The sequence below is a fragment of the Schistocerca serialis genome, chromosome 4 (assembly GCF_023864345.2).
Source record: "Schistocerca serialis cubense isolate TAMUIC-IGC-003099 chromosome 4, iqSchSeri2.2, whole genome shotgun sequence".
In the NCBI taxonomy this organism is placed as follows: domain Eukaryota; kingdom Metazoa; phylum Arthropoda; class Insecta; order Orthoptera; family Acrididae; genus Schistocerca; species Schistocerca serialis.
This window is the reverse complement of record NC_064641.1, coordinates 239232731-239254275: the sequence shown is the minus strand read 5'-3', so window position 1 is coordinate 239254275 and position 21545 is coordinate 239232731.

Below are 21545 nucleotides of genomic sequence, written 5' to 3'. Positions count from 1 at the left end.
GATTATAAAGAAGTTACAGCTGTATCCTCAATGTCAGGGCCAATTAAAATTATTCTAAAATATTATGCCTTAAGCTTTACGTGCGTGGTATTTATCAAGAAATAAGCACAAATTGCTATTAATAAAACTGGGGTTTTTAATAGTGGTTTCTATAGTCTTGTCCGAAGATTGCTTTGATGCGGCTCTTCCCGCTAAACTACTGCATTCAAGCTGTGTCCTCTTTGCATCGCAGATGTAACCCGTATCCGTGCTTACTGTATTACATCGTTGGTGTCCCTTAACAATTTATACCCTCGCCCCTGTACTCCCACACACTTTTCTTCATTTCCAATTCTGTTGTGTCGGACATTTTTTCTATCAAGATATATCTTTTGTTAGTCAAATTGTGCCATAGTTTTTTTTATCCCCTGTTCCAGTGGAGATTATTTAAACCATTAATCAGATAACAGAAAAATCGGAAGATCGCCATCTCAAAATATACCTTGTTTTATTGACTACAGCAAAGCATTCGATACCATCGAACACCCAAATACACTTCAAGCACTAAGAAATCAAGGAGTAGTAGCAAAGTACATCCAATTACTAAGTAACGTTCAAAACCACAGCTTCTCTAGAGTGAAAACCGAGAAGACAGGCCAATCTTTCGCCAAAACTATTAACCTCCATACTGGAGGACATACTCAGGAAACTAAAACGGAATAACAAAGACGGATTATGCATAAAGGCCAGAGACTAACAAATTTGAGGTTCACTGACGAGATAGTCCTCTTCGCCAAACTGCAAACTGCAACATTTCGTTCATTCATTCATTCATTCTCTTCAAACCATCTTCATTAATTACTCGATCCGTCAATGTAATGTTCAAGATTTTTCTCTAGCATCTCATTTCCCAAGGTTCGTTTACCTTCTTGTCTGGACTATTTATCACCAATACTTCACTTGCAGACAACTCCACACTCAGGATAAGTACCTTCAAAAAAAGCTTTCCAACTTATCCTTTGTTAATAAGTTTGTCTATTTCACAAAACGTTAACTTGCTTTGCCAGTCTGCGTTTGAAATCTCTTTACTTGTATTTTCATCAGTTATTTTCCTGCTAAAGTAATAAAACTGGTCTATCAATTTTGAATCTCATGCATAATCCGATTCACGCAACTTAACGTGACTTAATTCCAGTACTCTCCAATACCAAGGTTTTACTTCTTTGATATGAATCTTGTAACCTACAATGAAAAGTAATATTCAGATCAAGTACTTCATAATACAGTAAGTGGGAAAGTCGATCTCGGTAACTAAAGCATGGTTCTACGAAAAGAGAACCCACATAAACACAATATTATACGAGAAAAAAGAGCAGCAACGTAAAAACTATCAACCGGAAACTGGGACACAAAGCCTAACATATACCAGCCCACATTTACGACTACCTACACGCAGCGAACCACCGCCATAGAAGTGTTCTGTCCTACAGACGCTTACCACCCAAGCCAACCGCATCACCGGTATAAACAATGTCAAACAGCAACAAACATGATCTGAAAGAGAGCTCCTTGACAGTTCAAGAGCCAGTGGGCGTAACAGCGAGGCTATAAGAAGAGCAGCAACATTCAACAGGAATGCAATCACAGAAAATGAAGTAAAAGGACAACGTCTGGTGGTGCACTTTCGTCAGCGATCGAGGAGGCCACCGTCCGATTCACGAACGAAAGCAGTTTGCGCAGGTCAAGGGATGAACATGGATCGCAGTATTGCTGGTTTTAGCGGACACTTGCAGTACGTGCAAACATCTGCTTTGCTCCTCAAAAAGCGTATCCTGCAAATTATATCTCTCAGTTGATTATGTAGAATCTGTCGCTTACCAACATAACCAGGCATGACAATCGCAAAAAACGGAATATAACTTCGGAACTAATTCGCTGCGCTCAGGGTTATTGTCCGCACTGGCTATGACATTCTCAACAGAGCACTCAGAACATTACCGAACGCTCATTGGCTGTCATAGAGTGCATGGATCAAGCCTAAACTCGACCGCCATCGTTCCTGACTGCAACTATAGGTGCTTCGCCGAGCAGGCTTCAGACCAGATTTTCGGACTGGCTGTAGTATTCAGAATTCGTGAAGTTCAACTTGTGATCCCCTCAACACAGGAGGTACAAACGAGGTACATTGTGAGTGCACTGCCATCTACAATGGGAAAAGCGGAAGGTCCTTTTTCACCCGTGTAGCAGAACATGAGCGCTGCTTTTAATTGAGGGAGCACAAAGAAAAAAAAAAAAAACCGCGCGGGATTAGCCGAGCGGTCTTAGGCGCTGCAGCCATGGACTGTGCGACTCGTCCCGGCGGAGGTTAGAGTCCTCCGTCGGGCATGTGTGTGTGTGTGTGTTTGTCCTTAAGATAATTTAGGTTAAGTAGCGTGTAAGCTTAAGGACTGATGACCTTGGCAGTTGAGTCCCATAATGTTTCACACACATTTGAAGATTTTTGAACCAAAAAAAAAAAAAATGGTTCAAATGGATCTGAGTGCTATGGGACTTAACATCTGAGGTCATCAGTCCCCTCGAACTTAGAACTGCTTAAACCTAACTAACCTAAGGACATCACACACATCCATGTCTGAGGCAGGATTCGAACCTGCGACCGTAGCGGTCGCGCGGTTCCAGACTGAAGCGCCTAGAACCGCTCGGCCACAGTGGCTGGCGGCAGCACAATAGATCGGCAATTGTGGAGCGCCATCGCAGTTGTGGGCGGCTTCAGAAATCTCGAGTATGTGTGAGACAGCCGTGGATGTGCACACGGAGAATAAGAGTGACAGATGAAATACAGAATTACGGACACTCTATGACCGCTCAGAAATACAGCACACGTACAGCTGGTGTCGTTTCTCCTAACTCGGAACTAATGCGACTCCCCGAGAAGCCTATTGCTGATTCGTAGTGTGCTACCAAGCACCCGAAAATAGAGCAGTTCACGGTCAATCTATTATCTCTCTCTCTCTCTCTCTCTCTCTCTCTCTCTCTCTCTCTCTCTCTCTCTCTTTGCACCGATCAGTCGTATTTTAGGGACGTATTTGACGTAAGTGATCTCATGGCAAAGGCAGAAAAAGGATTAAGGCTTTCACTCTCAGCTAATTGCACTCATATTTGCTTACCAACAGTCAAAACATGCGTAATCTGTTTCTCTTTTCAAAACGAATCCTTAAAAATGCTTGAGTGAAGAGTAGAAGCTAAGTATCGCCTTGATGGGGCGACGGGGTGAAAGAAAATCAAGCAGAACGAAGTCCCATTTATATTCGTCTACGTCCTGAGGAGAGCCACTCCAACACGGCCGAGACGTTGGACATTGTAGTATTTCAGGATTTTCAGTAATTTATATAGATGACGTGGCTGTACATCCAGAAGGCGTTTATTGAGGGACCAGGAGTTCATTAGAGGCGGAGCAGAAGCTCGGATTGGGGAAGGATGAGGAAGGAAATCGGCCGTGTCCTTTCAAAAGGAATCATCCCTGCATTTGCCTCAAGTGATTTGGGAAATCGCGGAAAATCTAAATCAGGATGGCCAGACGCGGGTCTGAACTGTCGTCCTACCGAACGCGAGTCCATTGTGCTAACCAGTACGCCACCTCACTCGGTGAGTCTAATAAAATGAAGTCTGATGTGTCTCCATCTTGTAACCTGTTCTTGAAAATTTATCCATTCAGTTTAACAGATCTTCCAGAATGAAAAAGGGTTCAAGAAACCTTAGAGCTTTTTTTCTTGTAGTTTTTAAAAAAATAACTCATTCCTTTCTTTCCGGGTTATATTACTTTCTAAAAATTTTATTTAATCTAATATCTTGTTTTGAAAGCACGCATCAAGTATACTGCAAGCCCCAGAACATGATAAACAGCAAACATGATTTTAGATTACATTACCTATGCACTGCCCCGAAGTGCAGTGTTACAGTCTGCTACGTTATGGCCCACCTCCATAGCGAATTTCTAGTATCTTCCGTTATCAAGCACATGTTCTACCTTACTTAGTAGTTTCGTTCTTTGTGAAATTTACATTGATAATTAAATGGTGCGGCCTTCATACTTCAGATTAATGTAATCGTACTTAACGTGAATGTTGTAGCATAGTTTCCCAAATCTTGAACCTAATCTTACAATTGTCATATATCTTAAAAAGGCAGAAAACTGAGTTCTCCAGTTTTGAGGATGAGGGGAGATCAAGTCCACAGATATGAAAAGGACTGAAAGAATCGAGTTTGCGGATAGACATATCGGGAGAGTGAACACTAAACTGCCTTACAAAAAGGGCGAATCACATAGATGACATGGGCGGGTATGTAACTGACAAGCGTTTCAATTTTCTGCGACGAGAACAACGACCACCAGAGTGCACTAGTGTGGCTCGTGTTTGGTGTTGTAGCGTGTTCAAGGAACGCAAACAGCCCCAGACATTGAGTTACTACTGTGAAGGACACAGAGGTCCTGCGTACTTGTGTGAGACAGTATTATCAGCACCTGACAACTTGTACAGGGCCTCATTGTGGGTCTCCATTTGGCCGACTGGTGGAATTGTGCTTTACAGACGTACGTGGGGCATTCCCACGTGACGGCGACCCGATGTTGAGCTGCATGAGAACTTGAGGATTGTGAAGGTTACGATCGACCATGTCTGACCATCATAAGGCGGGATTGCTGTAACATTCTCCAAGAACGTCGCAACCTTTTCACAGCAGCATCTGCCATCTAAGAATAAGTGATGGAATCCCAGCAATATTCTGTGTCATCTCGCACCCTTGGTCGGACACAAGTAACAGCTGCATTACGAAATTACTGTACCGTCCCGTGAGCAGGACGCTGTGAACACCACAATACAGTGGGGTGCCTTTGAAGTGGTGCCACGACTCTCAAGCTTGGACCGCTGCAATCTGTTCAGCGATGAATCGCAGTTCTGCACTATCCCGAAAGACCGTCTTTGACGAAAGTGTTGGTCACGGGGTGGGATCCCATTCTTCAAATACTTTGGAGAGCCACTACGGTATTACTGCTACCGTCATGCTGAAGGGTCATTAGGTGTGGTTTCAGGTCAAGGCTGAGAGGAATCTCACACCCAAAGTGTATGTCATGGCCCCTTATTTAGCTAGAATTTATTGCAAATCTGACTCCCAGCGCAAACTCCTAAGCGAGTGGGAAAATGAGCAAGTGGCTTCTGTAATAAGAAGTGTAAAAGAAAGAACCTGCAAATTTACAGACCAGTATCCTTGACATCAGTCGGTTGCAGAATTACTTAACACATTCTGAGTTCTAATATTAATAATTTTCTTGAGATCTCGTATGACAGTATTGTGGCGTTACTTTTCAAAGGGGTATTGCCTGCCCACATACTGTGTGTTTGTACCAAAAATTCTGTGTGATGTTGAGTTATCCGCATGGTTCCCACAATTTCAGTTTTGTCCCCGACAGAACATCTGTAGGACTAGTTCCGAAGTCCATATCCAGGATATCAAGGACAAGTTGCAACAATCCGAGAGGATATAACGACTTTATGACACCCTTTTCCACGGAATCAATGCATGCATCCACCCCAGAATGGGTGCAACAACATATTAATAAGTGGGCTAATACTGTCAAGTTCCTTTCAGATTTGACACAAGGAAGAACTTGGTCACTTTCTCACGACAGAATACTTGATTCGCTGATATACGCTAACAACGTTACTTTAGACAACATCAATTTGTGCAGTGTCAAATAAAAATAGCAATTATGAACACTATTAAAGTCATGCAGATTAGTGCTGTGCCGGGTGTTGACTTGACGTTATGGTAAATGCTGTATAACAAACATTGTATACGTAATAAGTGTAGATGTACGTCTGGCGGGAGACAATCGGCAAGTGGTGCCCAAGTAAATGTGTGCCAAGTACCATGTTCTTTTCCATAGCTTTTAGTGCCATAGGGTGACATATACCGAATTTACAGGATTAAATAGGGCAATGGAGATTACATTCTGTCGAAGTAAAAAACATGTGACGAGTGCATCCCGTCGAGGAGAGCGCTCGCCTGGTGCAAGTCTTTCGATTTTACGCCACTTCGGCGACTTGGGTGTCGATGGGGATGAAATGACAACACAACACCCAGTCCCTGAGCGGAGAAAATCTCCGACTCAGGCGGGAGTCGAACCCAAGCTCTTAGGATTGACAGTCTGTTGCGCTGACCTCTTTCTTTTAATTCTCATTTTTGTTCGTTTTCGTTCGTTGTATGTGCTCGGGGCGGACGTTGTAAGACATCCGTTTAAGTTCGTCTTTGATCGGTTAACTCAGTTTTTTTTTTTTATTACAGAGGGCTGCTAACCACTCAGGTACCGGGGACGGACCATTCTGTCGAAGTGGAAAACGAGTTTAGGGTTTTCTGTAGAGAGGGGACAGCCATTGCTCCAGGAGCTAGAACGAGGATGGCAGTCACTTACAGACGGCAGTAAAAGTGAGCTTCCCAGGTGCAGGAGATGGAAGATGCCAATGACCTCATCGGTCCTTCTTTTGTACTAGATTACAACCAAAAGTAACATCCTCATTAATTATATGGATAAAAGCTGAGCCAGGGAAGGGACTCTGAAGATACATGTCTAGCGGAGTAGCGCAGTGGTTAGGACACTGGACTCACACGTGGGAGGACGATGGTTATAACCGAGTCCGCTTATCGTGATTTAGGGTTTTCCATGATTTCCCTAAATCGTCTTAGGCCGCGATGGTTCCCTAGAAAGAGCACGGCCACTACACCTGAGTGGCTACCGCAAGACAGGGGGCGACACACCACACCGCGCGCGCATACACACAAGACGTGGACTGGCCACGCCCGTTTAATCGGCGGGTAGCGGATAATACGCCGGGACCATCGGCTACACCACTACGAACAACTCGGGAAGCCGACGGCAAACAAACAGACCTGTAATTCATGCAAGATTGGGCATTAAAGTAAGTAAATTGTTAAGGACTGATACAAAAATACCAAATGCAAACCCCGCTACAAACAGCGACCAAAGTGTAAATGTTAGAATGAGTGCATAACTGAAACAAAGGTGACTAACCTATTAATCGTTTAAAAGTAATGACCAAACATAACAATTAATTTGATTAAGCAGCCAACTGTTAACAAGATCCCAAAAAATTTACTTAAGTAATGTTAAGAAATAGCAAGAAATACTTGAGCGCTAATACTTGAGCTGAAGATCACAGAAGTAATAAAATGTACTGCAGTAAACAACAAATTAATTATTTTAAGAGAAGTGCCGGATCTCACCAAGACCTTCCAACGTGAGTACATAAAACGATCGAACATTCATCCGGCCGCTGGGCATTTGCCTACCATGACCATGTTCGGTGTTAAATTCATACATAAGTTGGGCAAGTGAAAACTTGACACCTTTAGCGTCAGGCTCGATATTCGACCTCAGTGGTCACTAATATATGTAATGCCCTAGAACATATTAGAACAAATTAATTTCACACCCGAGCAATAATGAAAAAGGTCAGCGAAACGCTGAACAAATTGCAATAAAAGAAAACACAGTTTAAATACACTCCAATATATCATCCGTAAATGGAATTCACACAGAGAGGGGGCTGGGGTGAATGTAGCAGCTTGAGTATGGAGTGACGGAGAACAGCGGGCAGACCTTAACGGGAGCAAGTTCAGCACCAGAACACATATGCCAAAATCTATAAATAGAAGTAACTCGTCCAAAAATAAGCTAGGGCGGGCAGTTACCACAGAAAATCAGAATCATCGTGACGTGCACTTCAGCAGACAGTCACTCCCAAACCAAGATAGTCAATCGTACGCAACAGCGTAGAGCCCAACACTCCACACCAACACGGCCCTGTACAAGTTGCCGCCCACCTGCACGAGAAACCGCCGACCACCCCCCGTAATCGTGTCGCAGGAGGGAATGAGATGTACGCATTGCTACAACACAGGGGGCTTACCTCAGTCGATCTTCTCGATGTGTGGAAGTAAGTGGGGCGGCTTGCAGACTCCAACAGCTGTAGGAGACTAGCTAAAAGGGTGGTGCAGAGAAGAGAAGTGGTTGAGGATTTCTTATGGAAGCAGGGAAATAATAGTCCCTTGACTGCTGAACATTAAAGGTTCCTCTGGCACTGCTAGTAATCCTACTTCCCATAAATTTCCCATCTACTTGTTCTGGCTCTATCTCCACAGAGATGGCGGTACCAAACCTAACGTATAGACCAAAATTCAAATATCAGGCGACGAGCGACAAAGAGGCAGCGTCGACTGTTCACTATAGGTTTCCACTGTGACCTGAGTACTGCTGGAACCCTATTTATAACACCAAAACCTCATCACGAGGAGGTTACTTTAACCTTCTTTGATGCACGAGGAGGGTCATGTACGTACTCAGTACTTTTCTCCTTGCTACGGCCACATCAGTTCTTCCTGCCGCTTGTGCAGCCCGTCCGTGAAGCTGTTTATCCGGCGCCGTAAGGTCGGCGGAGGCTGCGATCGCTTTCAACACACATCCCGTCCAGCAGCCGGCTCCTAGATCGGCTATAGTAAGAATTCTTCTCAACAGCTCTAAGTAAAATATTCGAAGAGATCACCGTTCGTCACACTTCTCTCACTCACTGCCCAGCCGTCCGTCAACAACCTGTGTCCAACTCCCTCGAACCAAAGAGCCAACTACAAGAAGACCGGAGCGCCACACGGTGGCGGAACAGGAAAACGGATTGCGCCAGTATGCAAAGATATAACGGCTCGGAAAACGAGCTGACGCGGTTCGTATGTCCTCCCTCGTGGTGCAGCGGTCAACTCTGAAGTGTATTGTGCTCCTATGAGGAACATAAAGTAAGATCATTGGAAATGTTCGTCGCTACAAAAATGCAAACGAACTTTCCACAACCAGAGCCTCGCACCTTCCAGCGTCGATCTATTTGGCCCTCTGAAGGATGGTTGGTTGGTTGTTTGGGGAAGGAGACCAGACAGCGAGGTCATCGGTCTCATCGGATTAGGGAAGGATGTCGGCCGTGCCCTTTCAAAGGAACCATCCCGGCATTTGCCTGGACCGATTTAGGGAAATCACGGAAAGCCTAAATCAGGATGGCCGGACGTGGGATTGAACCGTCGTCCTCCCGAATGCGAGTCCAGTGTGCTAGCCACTGTGCCACCTCGCTCGGTCTCTGAAGGATGCTCTCCACAGGAAGTAGTATGTGGATGATAGAGTGAGTTACTGATGCAGCAAGACTTTGGCTCCAGCGCAGACCAGTAGGCTATTGTACAGGCATTCCCAGGATGGTGGCGTAAGGCCGTCACACTGAATGCGAATTATGCTGAAAAACAGAGTTTTGTAGCCAAAAGAGAGGTGAAAAATATGGTAAAAAAGTGTTGCGTTACTTATTGAACTCCCCTGGTACAGATGTTTTCAGACAATACTTTCATTCTGAGATGTATCCCAGTGGAGACTATGCTAGCAACTTAACATGAATATTTGAAATGTTCCAGAAACATTTCCCACATCACAAACCTAACCCTACAGGTATTGTATACTACGTAATAGGCAGGAAGCCGTTGTTACTTTTATACAAATGTCAAATCTGCAGTGGAACGTTATTCGTCTTGCGGAGGACGCAGAGAGCTGCAAGTGTAACCCATTCTGTTAACGACTCGTAGCGGGTCTTGTAACCAAAATCTTCTTCCAAAAGATAATTTTACATCATGTTGTCTCAAAAGCGTAATGGCTTATGAGTCATTATTGTGTGAACGCGAGATAATTGGATGATAGCTACGGAGTCCTTTAACCGGACAGTAGTTCTGGTAATCTGCACTAAGATATCCGTTCGGGGCCCGACGGGCGTTAATTGGCAATTAGCGGGTGGATCCGGCTCCTGCCTTTGTACTTTGCTTCCTTGCAGACCGCACATTCTGTTCCTGTGGGGTAATCTTCCTGCTCCGAACTGCCTTCACTGATAAGTAACTCGCCTCCTCGAAACAAAGATGTGCGGTAAATTACTTACTTGGCAGCAGAGAGAAAGGTTTCCGCCCGAAAACCCAATATGGGTTTCCACTGAAGAAGCATTCAGCTGGTCCACATGAGGGTATGAGAACATAACGCGTAAAAATCTGTTCTGTGTTTGTCCTATGATGACATAACCAACATATATTCTTAGCTGATACGAGCATTTCTTTTGACACTCGTTTCACAGCCATTCGACAAAGCCTGCTTACTGAGAGGATTGTCGTCCTCTAGAGATCTCTCGTGTCACAAAGACTTCTTAGGACGTAGCCATGGAGGTGTTAATGTGTAAGAAAGAAAATTTCCAGTCATCATGTTATATCGTTTCTGTTGTTTCCTTGTCACGTCAAGCAAGTTCTGTGACGAATATTTTCATCGATCTATAATCAGATATATAATCAATATTCTTGTCCAACCTTTGCTAAAACTAACTAATGTCGCTTCTCAAATAAAACCTCTGATGACAGAAGCTTCAGTCTCTATTGGTATGAGAGATGTGAGAATAAGCTGATGCCTCTCCTTATGGAGCATAACCAACATATATTCTTAGCTGATACGAGCATTTCTTTTGACAGTCGTTTCACAGCCATTCGACAAAGCCTGCTTACTAAGAGGATTGTCGTCCTCTAGAGATCTCTCGTGTCACAAAGACTTCTTAGGACGTAGCCATGGAGGTGTTAATGTGTAAGCAAGAAAATTTCCAGTCATCATGTTATATCGTTTCTGTTGTTTCCTTGTCACGTCAAGCAAGTTCTGTGACGAATATTTTCATCGATCTATAATCAGATATATAATCAATATTCTCGTCCAACCTTTGCTAAAACTAACTAATGTCGCTTCTCAAATAAAACCTCTGATGACAGAAGCTTCAGTCTCTATTGGTATGAGAGATGTGAGAATAAGCTGATGCCTCTCCTTATGGAGCATTTTCACTACTATTTTGTTCCTAGCTTTCTTCAGAATCACAGGCAGATACAAATTTTCAATTCCGTTCCCTTCATCACATTTTTAGCTTTTTGTTTTCTTAATCACCCATTTTCCTGACATACATTGCAATGTAAATTTTTAATGGTATCCGTTTGCTCGCCTTTTTGTGTTTTCGTGGGAGAACCCTTACATTTCCATAGTTAAGAACACCATATGCAGCTCTAATATCCTGCTTCGTTACGCTGTTGCTGTCTTCTTTATGAGAAATGCTGATTTGATTTATATTTATCTCCATGGTTTTATTCAAGTTTCTCTTGGTCATCTGTCTTCAGTATCGGTAATGTGCCCTGTAAGTTCCCAAGGTACGAGAAAAATTAATCGCAGAACAGCCTCTATAGAATTATATCCTTGAAAGAAATAGATAAAGACCTGTACAGTTTGAAATAACTCAAACCGATACTGCAGGTCGAGATCTAACAGGAAATCCTGATACCTTATTGTGACGTGTCTGGAATAACTCAACATTGACTGTTTTCCACAGTTCACCCTAACCGGATGAGGAGGAGGAAGGTGATCCATTATCTACTGCCAGCCCCTGCCCAGAGGTGTTTCGGCGGAAACAGTACATCCACGGCCTGACCAGACTTCAAGGTACACGACTACAAGAATATAGTAAGCTTCAAATCAAACTCAGTCAGCCATACAGAAGGATGACAAAGAGAGAGAGGTGTTCCTCGAGCAGTTCAGAGGTTGCGGTGAGTTAACGGTTTCCATCATTCAAGGAAGTCTTAAGAGACTACTCAGGATTCCCTCCAACCTGAAATCTGCAAGATGCGAAGAGGAACGCGGCGGTCATTGTAGCCTTGCGATTGAACATTCTGATGGCTTGGTTCGCAGAAATCGTTATTTGCTAAAGGCAGAGATTTAGGTTCACTACTTAGGCTTATCACGAAATAACCACACCACATATTGATTTGTATAATAATATAAGACGACTAAACATTTCACTTTCTGTGTGCAGTAAACTTTACAATCCCTTTTGTAGTGATTTCCCGAAAACTGACCTCCATCTGATTTTCGATCCTGACCATGTGACAATCATTCCAGAACTATTTGCTTATATTCGCTTGTTTGCGGATATATTGTAACAACTATAACAGCTTCTGACATCAAATGTATCAGTTGTGTTACTAAATGTGACACTTCTGTCACTCAATGTAACTGGGTTTTCTCTTTTGATGCTGTCAATTGTCAGGATGAGCATTCTAAAGCATTCTGTCATGGTGAAAATATTAAATAAATTAACTTTTCTCTCTTACAACATGTGGGCAGGGTGGGTTCTCCCTTGGCTCGGGTATGAGGTCGAATGAAACATCATTTTTACATAAGATAACTTTTATTGAAGATTTGTACAACTGTATCTTACGGGATGTTCTGGTTCGGAGAGCGGCAGCTGTGTCGTTTGTGAAGTCTTTTGCTGTGGCAGCGGCGGCGGCGGCGGCGTCTGATTACACGTAGCTGTGTGTATCTCGTGTCGCCGTCTCGCCCAGCTGACCGGAGACGCGCAGCGCGTGGTGGCCGGTTTTAACTATTGCGAGCGAAGTCGTGCATCGGATGAAACCTTGGGTGTGGCGTCCCAGTGTTTCTCTTCTCTAAGCGGCTGCGTGTGTTGTGCGTCGACCAGCGGAGCGGCGCAGCGGGGCAAGGCCAGTGTCCCGAACTCGAACCGCTTGCCAGTCTTCGGCTGTCAGGTCTTTATCCCAGCTCACAGGTAACTACTGATGTGAGGCCGTCTCCTTCCCGTCCTCACGAGTCACCCGGGTACGTAAAACCCAGACTTTAAATACCATTTAACTTCTGTCTTCTGGCGCCGCAGCTGCTGCTTGCTGTTCCATTACAGCGGCGGATTTGGTGCGTCTGTGCATGATGCAGTCCTTTCTCGCATGACGGTCTTCAGCACCGAAACTGACTGAAAACTACTGCTACTCTTCTTTTCTTCCTTCGTCTCTTGTCTTCGTCTCCGTTCCCGTCTCCATCTTCGTCTTCGTCCCCGTCTTCATCTGTCTTCATCTCTCTTCCTCTGTCTTCATCTGTCGGGCCCACCGCGTCTCGCGTATTTTTTCACTTCAGTTCACTGGAAGTGAACGACTTCACGGCCATTGCCTCTTCTGTCACGTTGAAAAGCTTCTCGAAGAATCTTCTTGACCTCGGTCATTGGCTCTTGGAATGTAGGCGGGGGCCTCTGATCGCATGTGACGACTGAGAAACACGTGAGCCAGTCATTGCCTCTTCCATCACGTTGAAAAGCTTCTCGAAGAATCTTCTTACGGTCGGTCCTTGGCTCTTGGAATGTGGGCGAGGGCCTTTGCTCACATGCGACAACTGAGAAACACGTGAGCCGGTTGGGCGATGCCCTGACGGCTGAATCGACAGCGCCCGCTTATGTGGAACTTGCTGACTTCATATGGTCATTGTCTCTTCTGTTCTGCCCGCTGAATGCCAGTATGTAACTCTCTAAACTAAACCAAGTTTTCCATTTACATTCTAATTTCTAGTTCACTTTGATTTCACTAATTTATTTACTTAAGTAACACTCAACATTCCTCCACCCTTCGGAGAAATTCGCCCTCGAGTTTACCACTCAACATTCCTCCACTCTTCACACGGCAAAAGCACAAACACTGAAAATTCTCGACTTAGAAGATTACACACGCTTCACATTAAGTATGTGGAAAATACTTTATCACTTTACAAAAGCACTGTACGGTCATGAATCACATAGTTCTTACATAAATGGTTGTAATAAGTGTGACAAATCTTGATGACAATGAATAAACAAAAAATAGATTTTGCACTTAGAAAATTACAGAGCAACAGCTGTTTAATCTACCCTATACTAATGCAAGAATATCTATTCTACAGTATTGTGTATTTTAACAAGAGACTGTTTAATGAAGAATGAAGTACAATAAACAAAATTAATACACTAATGCTCAAAAGTAACTACTGAAGTACACCAGTTAAGAGTGTGGTATCCAGTTAACAGGGATTTGATGAAGTGGTATATTATTATTTGACTAATTTTTTCGTCTTAAATAAAAGGAAACTGTACAAAGCAGGAACACCAACACAAAGGTTCCAGATATACCCGTTCCTAGCATTATAATTTTAGTTTTGTGTTCACCTTTTAACTTTAAAACATGTTGCATCATAACATTGGCATCAATTTTGCCTTTCTGTGCGAGTTAATGAACGTATCTAATGACTTCAGAAGGGAACTGTCAAGGGAGTAATTGAGGTAGGACAGGTTTTGTGTAGGAAATGCTTGCATGGCGTTTTCTGAAAATAGCAAACAACATGGTTATGAACCTACCAACCTAGTAAAAACAAAAATAAAGAAAAGAGGAAATACATTGTTAACTACAAGATCTACATGTTTCTACGTTCAACTTTCTTTTTCTTAAAAAATAAACCATTATAATTTATTAATTATTTACATTTGTATACTGTCCACAGTCTACTAAGATTCAACTAGGACATTCGCACCCTTGAACGAAGATTGTATGGTGCCATGTCTGTATGTTGTGCTGGCGTGGCCACTCCTTTTCCTTTACGGGAACTTCCTCCACCATTCGGAAAAGCAGACACTATTGTTGATGGAATTACATCTGGAGCGCCCTTAAAAGGTTTTAAACGACTTGCATGGACAATGGTAGTTCGGGTGGGCAGTTGCAATTTAACGTTGACTGGTGGCGTGATCTCAATAATTTGATAAGGACCTCTGTAGTTTGTTACAAATTTCTTCGTTTTTCCTTTCGCTATGTAAGGAGTTGAAAGCATAACCCACTGACCGATTTTGTAATTTGGATATTTAGCTTGGGTATTACCTAATCTTTCCTGTCGTTCCAAAGCCTTTGTATTAGATTTTTGAACCTTTTTCCATACATCCTTCATCATTCGACTGAAATCTCTTACTGTTTCTCCGACTTTTCCGTTTTTCTGCCTGATTACATCAAAAGGGGACGGCATTTTTTTCCCATAGACCACTTCATAAGGTGACATGCCAGTTGCTTCATGCGTTTTGGCGTTGTATACCGACACGATTATTGGTAAATACGTATCCCAATTACAATGTTGTTCGTTAATATAATAACTAAGCATCTTGCCAATTGTCCGATGAACTCTTTCTGTGCGCCCGTTGCACTGAGGGTGTAACGGAGTTGTGCGTAATTTGCGTATTTTTAATAAGTGGCATAGCTGTTTCATTAATTCAGACATAAAATTAGATCCCTGATCTGTGATAATAGCTTCAGGTACGCCAAATTTAAGTATCCAGTTGTTAACTAAAGCTTGGGCAACTGTATTTCCTTGCTGATCTGGGAGACTCACCATAGTTAGATAGCGTGAAAAGTGATCGATAATTGTAAGAACATACTTATTACCAGCAGGTGTTTTATGAAATGGCCCGTAGAGATCGACTCCGCAGATTTGAAATGGAGCCTCTGTAAGGGTATTTTTGAACGAGAAAGTTCAGCTCGTTGTGCGCACGCAATGCAATTACGAACGTACTGCGCAACATCCTGCTTTCTGGTTTGCCACCAAAATCGCTCTGCCACTCGTCTTTCGGTTGTCCGCTGTCCACCGTGTCCTGCAAGGATATGATCGTGGGCCTCTGCCATTATTTCTTGTCTAAGGTGTTGGGGAACAACAATTCGCGGTCCAAGTTTTGTTTTACGGCATAATACACCATCTTCAAAGCAAAATTGTTTTTGAGTTGCGTATTTTTTACATTCTGTATCCTCATCTTGTGCCTTTCTCCAGTCCTCAGTATCTCGGCCTGTTGCTTCCAAAAGTGCTATTTTCCGACTTAGGCAATCTGCATTCGTGTGTTTTTTGCCTGGTTTATGGATAACTTCGAAATCCATTTCGGAAAGACATAGGGCCCAACGGGTAAGACGACTAGATGGATCCTTTAATCCAAGCAACAATTTTAAAGCTGCGTGGTCTGTAATGACCTTGAATTTCCTACCACACAAGTAGCATTTAAAGTATTTGATACCATAAATAACACTTAACAATTCTTTCTCCGTTGTGGAATAATTTCTTTCTGCCATTGTTTGTTGTCTCGAAGCATAGGCTATGGGGTGTTCCGCGCCATTAATATTCTGACTCAAAACAACTCCTACTGAATGACCACTTGCGTCACAGGATAAAATAAATTCTTTATTATAATCTGGGTAGGCTAATACAGGACTATGTGTTAACTTATCTTTAAGGGTTTGAAATGCTGATTCACAATCTTCAGACCAATGAAATTTTGCACCCTTTTTCAACAATTGGGTTAAGGGTCGGGCAATTTCAGCAAAATTTTGAACATATTTTCGGTAATACGATGCGAGACCAATGAAACTTTGTACTTCCTTAACGCGTTGTGGTGTTGGGAAGTCCTTAACTGCCGAAATTAATCGAGGATCTGTTTTAATTCCTTTTTCACTAACGACATGCCCTAGGTATATAACCTCTGTCAATGCAAAAGTACATTTTTCCATCTTTAATGTTAATTTAGCTATTCTAAGTCTCTGAAAAACATTACACAGACGCACAGCATGTTCATTAATGTCTCTGGAGAATACAATAATATCGTCTAGATATACACAACATTGCTGAGTTTTGAGTCCTCGCAATACTCCATCGAGTAGTCTTTGAAAAGTTGCTGGTGCATTTTTCAAACCGAAAGGCATTCTTTTAAATTGCCAGTGGCCTCCAGGGGTAGAAAATGCTGTTTTATGCCTATCTTCAGGTGCAACTTCCAATTGATGATATCCGCTACGTAAATCGATTGTTGAAAAGTATTTACTGTTACCCAAACTGTCAATGATATCTGTAATGTTGGGAAGAGGATAAACATCTGAGATAGTTTGTTTGTTAAGGTGCCTGTAGTAACAACAAAATCTATATCGTTTCGTACCGTCGGGAGACTTCTTTGGAATAATTACAATATTTGAATTATAAGGAGAATCAGAATATTCTATAATTCCATCTTTTAGATGCTGTTCTATAATTTCATCCAGTACTGGCTGTAAGTGATGCGCAACTCTATAAGGCTTCCTATAAACTGGGGGGCTATTTCCTGTTGGGATCCTATGCTGTGTGATGTCTGTTGCTGGCAATGGACCTTCTGCATTAAATAAATCTTGGAACCCAACTAAAACTGCTTCTATCGTGTCTCTATCCTTTCCTTTCAAATGCTCAATCTTCTGGCGCAATGCGGTTTTATTGGCGTCTGGTTTCTGACCATCATTAATATCTGACCAAATGAAATCTTCTTCTTCAAAAGTACTGACTGTAGCCACTAATATTCCCTTATGCAACTCTCTGTCCTCCACTCCGAAATTGTCAATATGTACCGGTACTTTTCTTTCTCCCTCAACGTCTTGAACCCGTACAACACTCCTACGTACAAAACAATGTGATACATCTAATTCCTCATTTTCCTCTAAAGGCTCTATTAGACACACTGTATCTGTAGGTACTTCGTGGTCAACGGTCATCCAGAGAAGTCTTCCTGAGCCAGATGGTATCTGATCCCGCGAATCAACCTTCAAGGACGTTGCACGCAGTATAGTTGATTTCGCCTTCCGGTTGGGGAAATCTTGCGGCAGAGGGCCCTTTGCAGCGGTGTCACCTAGCTGAAACACTATTCCGCTAAGTTCTACAGTTTGCTGTCTGAGGTCGATTTTAGCGTGATGTTTATTCATGAAAGCCAACCATAGGATCGCGTCATACCCGTCAGTTACCTTTGTTACCACTTCTACATCTTCTTGAAATTGTACACCGCGAATATAGAAAATCAATGATGTACTTCCTAAAGACTTAACTGTACCTCCTCCTACTCCACTCAATCTATACCTGGGAGAGTCATATTTCTTATCTCCAATACATTCATTACTTACTATCGATACGTTTGCGCCTGTATCCACCAGTATTCTTGCCTCTTTATCCCATATGGTAGCAGATAACCGGCATTCCGCCTTCACATTCGCCTTAATGGCATGAAATTTTATTGGGAACGCCTGGCGGCGGCTCCGACATTCCCGTTTGAGTTTAACTGATTTCTATTTCCAAAAACTTTCTTAGACCTGCATTCCTTGAATGTGTGACCTTTTCTTTCACAATTAGTGCATTGGGGTTGTCTGCAGTTTTTTGCTATATGTCCCTGTCGATCGCATCTAAAACATCGTACTCCTGCTGAAAATATATTTCGCTTCTCCTTGTATCTGGTGGCAATGTCAATTTCTTCAAAAGCTGTGGCCACAGATACAGCTTGTGCTAAATTTTTAGGAAACTCTGCCCTGACACGACGGGACGTTTCAGGAGGGAACCCACGTAAAAATGTATCCAGAGCTCTATTTTCTGCCTCTTGTAAAATAACTTTATTTGCTTCATCACTAGTTGTCAACTGATAGGTGTTAATATTAACTTTTCTAATCCTGTCTACAAAGCTTTCTAACGACTCGTTTTGCCTCTGAGTGATAGTGTTTAACTGTTCCCTATAAAATCTACAGCTGTTCTGTTTTTGAAAACGTTTAAGCAATGCTTTCTTCAATTCCTCAAATGTTGGAGCATTCCATAATGCTTCATGGTATAAGACGTGTGCTTTAGCCTCTCCTATCAATCTTAACTTTGTCATTTGTAAGAGCTGTTCATCTGACCATGATCCTAACTTGGCGGCTGCTACTAAATCATCAAAAAAGGCTGTTATGTCCTCGCCAGGTTTACCTGAAGAAGGAGTTACTAAGGCTGCTGCTGAGGAATCTACGGTGGGAGGGATTGAACTGGTTTGCCTAACCTCACACAACTGCTTCAATAATGCATTATTATCATTTTTAAGCTGTGCTATTTGATTAACTAAGCTCTGAATAGCTTCATCAGTAGAAACCGCTTGTGGTGCTGACTCTGACTTTGTACGATTTCGTGGCATCATTTTGCAAACTGTTAGTTACACAATCTTCCTATACTGAATTTAAAAGATGTTTAAATATTTCTGACAAACTCTTAAAATCATGAGAGAAAATACACTTCTAAATAAAGAAAATATTACGACTGCTATGCAAACCTCTATCCCTTCACACATTAAAAAATACTAACCGTGGACCTTTAGTGACTGTCATTCACACCTCATATTGAGCCAAGGGTTTTTTCTCTGACACCAATTGTAACAAATATAACGGCTTCTGACATCAAATGTATCAGTTGTGTTACTAAATGTGACACTTCTGTCACTCAATGTAACTGGGTTTTCTCTTTTGATGCTGTCAATTGTCAGGATGAGCATTCTAAAGCATTCTGTCAGGGTGAAAATATTAAATAAATTAACTTTTCTCTCTTACAACATGTGGGCAGGGTGGGTTCTCCCTTGGCTCGGGTATGAGGTCGAATGAAACATCATTTTTACATAAGATAACTTTTATTGAAGATTTGTACAACTGTATCTTACGGGATGTTCTGGTTCGGAGAGTGGCAGCTGTGTCGTTTGTGAAGTCTTTTGCTGCGGCAGCGGCGGCGGCGGCGGCGGCGGCGGCGTCTGATTACGCGTAGCGGTGTGTATCTCGTGTCGCCGTCTCGCCCAGCTGACCGGAGACGCGCAGCGCGTGGTGGCCGGTTTTAACTATTGCGAGCGAAGTCGTGCATCGGATGAAACCTTGGGTGTGGCGTCCCAGTGTTTCTCTTCTCTAAGCGGCCGCGTGTGTTGTGCGTCGACCAGCGGAGCGGCGTGGCGGGGCAAGGCCAGTGTCCCGAACTCGAACCGCTTGGCAGTCTTCGGCTGTCAGGTCTTTATCCCAGCTCACAGGTAACTACTGATGTGAGGCCGTCTCCTTCCCGTCCTCACGAGTCACATGGGTACGTAAAACCCAGACTTTAAATACCATTTAACTTCTGTCTTCTGGCGCCGCGGCTGCTGCTTGCTGTTCCATTACAGCGGCGGACTTGGTGCGTCTGTGCATGATGCAGTCTCTTCTCGCATGACGGTCTTCAGCACCGAAACTGACTGAAAACTACTGCTACTCTTCTTTTCTTCCTTCGTCTCTTGTCTTCGTCTCCGTTCCCGTCTCCATCTTCGTCTTCGTCCCCGTCTTCATCTGTCTTCATCTCTCTTCCTCTGTCTTCATCTGTCGGGCCCACCGCGTCTCGCGTATTTATTCACTTCAGTTCACTGGAAGTGAACGACTTCACGGCCATTGCCTCTTCTGTCACGTTGAAAAGCTTCTCGAAGAATCTTCTTGACCTCGGTCATTGGCTCTTGGAATGTAGGGGGGGGCCTCTGATCGCATGTGACGACTGAGAAACATGTGAGCCGGTCACTGCCTCTTCCGTCACATTGAAAAGCTTCTCGAAGAATCTTCTTAGGGTCGGTCATTGGCTCTTGGAATGTAGGCGAGGGCCTTTGCTCACATGCGACAACTGAGAAACACGTGAGCCGGTTGGGCGATGCCCTGACGGCTGAATCGACAGCGCCCGCTTATGTGGAACTTGCTGACTTCATATGGTCATTGTCTCTTCTGTTCTGCCCGCTGAATGCCAGTGTGTAACTCTCTAAACTAAACCAAGTTTTCCATTTATATTCTAATTTCTAGTTCACTTTGATTTCACTAATTTATTTACTTAAGTAACACTCAACAATATATATTTCAACATCCACTCTCACGCTTTAGGGAAAAAAAGATAAGTATTACACAGAAATAATAATAAGTACTTTGGGTCCTATTATGACTGTCATTAGATCCGCACACAATTAGCAATACTATTTTATGACTGTAATACGCGTCTTAGGTTTGTAACTTCAACTTCCTTGGCTTTTCATTTTTCCAACAAGAGAGACAGCAGCTACGAACTACAGAAATACCTTACTCCAATCACCGAAGGAAGATTTGGGGAAGGGGTGGGGGCGATCGTATAGTTGGAAATTTTTGCACGGTGATACCTTGAATAACTCCTTACCTATGAGGTCTGAGTGATATGGTGTAAGTGGTACTCCAAAAGTCTGGCGTCTAGTGAAATTTTGCCCAGAACAAAATTAAACTACATTAAATTTCCTACAAAAAAAGGTCCCATAATATTTCTCTATGGCTGATATAATACCATATAGCTGCTATTTGTGACGTAGCATAGTAGATAGTGGGAAACCACGTACTCGACCTTCTGTTCCAGCTCATGCGCATGAATACAACCCCCCGACCTACCTTTCCTCGTGCTTCTATCCTTTACTTCTCTCCCCTCCCCACACCCCCTGCAAAACAGTTTACCCCTTGGCACGGCTCTACCGTACTTAGATGTGATACACACATTTAATATTTGTTTGCCTCTCAGAGTGGCCGCGCGGTTTGGGGCGCCCTGTCACGGACTGCGCGGCCGCTCTGGCGGGAGGTTCGAGTCTTCCCTCGAGCATAGGTGTGTGTGTTGTTTTTAGCATAAGTTAGTTTAAGCAATGTGTAAGTCCAGGGACCGATGACCTCTGCAGTTTGATCGCTCAGGAATTCACACGCATTTAAATATTTTGGAATATTTGTTTTTCATCCACTTAATTTAAGGACAGACTTTAATTTTGAACCGC